The 3,695-nt window shown below is 47.5% G+C and overlaps 1 pseudogene; it reads left to right on the forward strand.

Annotated features, from left to right (window-relative positions):
- The first annotated feature begins 989 nt into the window (after positions 1-989).
- On the forward strand, positions 990-1,652 carry LOC112224322 (annotated as a pseudogene).
- The last annotated feature ends 2,043 nt before the right edge of the window (positions 1,653-3,695 follow it).

The following is a 3,695-nucleotide window of genomic DNA, read 5'->3' on the forward strand; positions in this document are numbered from 1 at the left end:
GACCTGGGCAGCTCTAGCAGGGCAGACATTTGACAAACTGACTTGTTGGAAAGGTGGCATCCTATGACGGTGCCACTTTGAAAGTCACTGAGCTCTTCAGTAAGGCCATTCTACTGCCAATGTTTGTCTATGGAGATTGCATGGCTGTGTGCTCGGTTTTGTACACCTGTCAGCAACGGCTGTGGCTGAAATAGCCGAATCCACAAATTTGAAGAGCTGTCCATACTTTTGTAAATATAGCAGTGTTGTGTTCGAGACCACTTAAAGCGAGAACGATTCAAGACCAAGACTGGATGGGCGGCGAGACCGAGTCAAGACCGAGACCAGAAAAATGCGAATCCAATTCAAGACCATGATTGTAATTTTGTCAAATCACCACCATAATAAGAGTGATTTCATAATGAGTTAAAAATGGCTGCATAGGACCTTTAAGCTTGTATTTAATTGCTCCTCACCACAACAAACTTCTGATTACTTTCAGTTACACAATGTCACAAGGGGAGCTATGGATGATTTAAGATGAAATCGACAAACCTGTCACAGTCAACCTTGTCAATTTTCACTTTTATAGTCATTTTTCTTAATTTGACCTCTTGAGATGGGGAAACAATTACACTACCCTAAAGGTGCCCTATTTGTGGAATGACACATACTGTATGTTGTATGTCATTATTGTAACTTACATTTCTGCACCATCCATCCAATAAAGAGTCTATATCCAGCACATGTCTGTCTGTCATCTCATCTTCACTGTGTCATCCAGTCACTGTGCCCATCTCTGTCAATTAGTCCATAATGCCATAACAGAACTCACAGATAACTCACAGTATTTTCTGTCCGAGGGCCAGACCAGTCCATGCTGCCTTCATTTATACCAGTGTTCAGTGTTTACCCATCATTTTTACCACTCCATCCATGTGTGTGGTGTATTAGTATGACCTCTCAGTGATCTTTCCCCCTTGACCCTATGTCTGAACTCTGACCTTTAACCCCTACATCTGTGTCACTTCACGGCACCCATACCCCACCTGGCAGTCTACTCTGGCCCCCCTTCTTCCTCCACCTCACCCCCTTTCCCTCTCTGTCTTCCAAACACCCCCGCCTGCTCTTCACCCATCAGCGTAACCATAGATAGCACCCCCGCCTTAGAACGTAGGTGGGAGGGAAGGGGGGGAGGTGGGGTGGAGGGGGGAGAGGCCGACATTGAGAGCCGGGGGACTGCTGTCTCTTCTCGTTCACGTATGGCTCTCTCATTGGGCCGTCTGTTGAGAGGGGGTTGTACTCCCTCCACAGTATTCCCCAGCATTATGCCAAAATATCCTGCAGCCGCGTTCAGCCTATCAACATGGAGCAGCCCAGCCAAGCCCCGCCAAGGCGCATTGCCAAGTGAGTCACAGAAGAGTAAGCTCCCACACACCTTTATAGATCCTCATCCCTTCAGTCCCTCATCCCTCTTTCCTCTCCACTTTCCTTCAGTTTTTTCCAGATCAAGGTGGACATCCCTCCAGAGTGTTGTATCTACCCCCGTTGACTCCGAGGATGAGGTGGAGAGAGGGGGGCATTGAGAGGGGGAGGGCAGGTGAAGGAGATCATCTGTCCCTGGGAAAGTCTAACACCTTATGATGGGGCCGGGTAACGCACACACACACACACACACATTAACGTGCATGCACACACACACACACACACACATTAACGTGCATGCGCACACACACACACACAACGTGCATGCGCACACACACACACACACACGTGCACACACACACACACACACATTAACGTGCATGCGCACACACACACACACACACACACACACACATTAACATGCATGCGCACACAAACATGTGCACACACACACACGTGCGTGCATGCGCACACACACACACACACACACACACACATTAACGTGCATGCGCACACACACACATTAACGTGCATGCGCACACACACACACACATTAACGTGCATGCGCACACACACACACATTAACGTGCATGCGCACACACACACACACATTAACGTGCATGCGCACACAAACACACACACATTAACGTGCATGCGCACACACACACACACACATTAACGTGCATGCGCACACACACACACATTAACGTGCATGCACACACACACACACATTGACGTGCATGCGCACACACACGTGCATGCGCACACACACACATTAACGTGCATGCGCACACACACACACACACACACATTAACGTGCATGCGCACACACACACACATTAACGTGCATGCGCACACACACACACACACACATGCACACACACACATTAACGTGCATGCGCACACAACACACACACATTAACGTGCATGCGCACACACACACACACATTAACGTGCATGCGCACACACACACACGTGCATGCGCATTAACGTGCATGCGCACACACACACACATTAACGTGCATGCGCACACACACACACATTAACGTGCATGCACACACACACACACACACACACACACACACAACGTGCATGCGCACACACACACACACAACATGCATGCGCACACACATACACACACACACATTAACGTGCATGCGCGCACACACACACACATTAACGTGCATGCGCACACACACACACACATTAACGTGCATGCGCGCACACACACACACACACATTAACGTGCATGCGCACACACACACACACACACATTAACGTGCATGCGCACACACACACATTAACGTGCATGCGCACACACACATTAACGTGTATGCACACACACACACAACGTCCATGCACACACACACATTAATGCCGACATTTCCAAAGTATAACGTTACAGTTACTAGTTACCGTCCAAAATCAGTAACGTAGGATTTGGATTACTCAAACTCAGTAATGTAATCTGATTACGTAGTTATTTTGGGAATACTTTCCATTTCAGAAGCGTTAGAAGACATGTGTCATCATAGTGGTCTCTGACTTGTCGGACTCGCTCAGCTGGAACAATCTGAAAGTAGAAAAGTTGTTCAATGCTGATTAGAATATCACTGAGAAAACAGAAAGGTGTCAGAATGTCTTTTTATTTAAAAAGTAATCCAACAAGTAATCATCTAGTTTTTCAAAAGTATCTGTAATCTTATTACAATATTTTAGCTGGAAACATAACTGATTAAAGTTATTTTTTTTGTAAACAGGTTACTCCCCAACCCTGTTAATGTGCACAGATACAGACACACACACTCTCTCTCACACACACACACACATACATACATACATGACATACATACATACATACATACATACATACATACATACTGTGGCGTACAGCAGGTCAGCCACCAGGGGAGACTCGGAGGCCTGGTAACAGATGGAGTATACATCACGAGGCGGGGGCTCCATCTGCTGGACGTGCCAGGTCTCGACGGGCTCTCCGGACAGGACTAATTGGGGCTGATTGGGAGCTGGTGAGTAATCAAGGGCGGATTGCTCACCAGCTGTGCGAGGCCCATAAAGCTGCCAGAAGGGCAGCACACATGGAGAGGACTAGAGGAAGTTGGATACGGTTACCCGAGGAAGTTGAGTTTGTGTGCCCGACAGGATGACTCGGAGCCCAGGAGACGGTATCCCGGAGAGAGTCTCATGAGGGAGACCTGTTCTTTTCTTTTTTGATTTATTATTTAATAAACAGCCTTGAAACCGAGCTAATCATACTCTGTCCGTGTCTG

Source organism: Oncorhynchus tshawytscha, linkage group LG25 (genome assembly GCF_018296145.1).
Source record: "Oncorhynchus tshawytscha isolate Ot180627B linkage group LG25, Otsh_v2.0, whole genome shotgun sequence".
Taxonomy (NCBI): domain Eukaryota; kingdom Metazoa; phylum Chordata; class Actinopteri; order Salmoniformes; family Salmonidae; genus Oncorhynchus; species Oncorhynchus tshawytscha.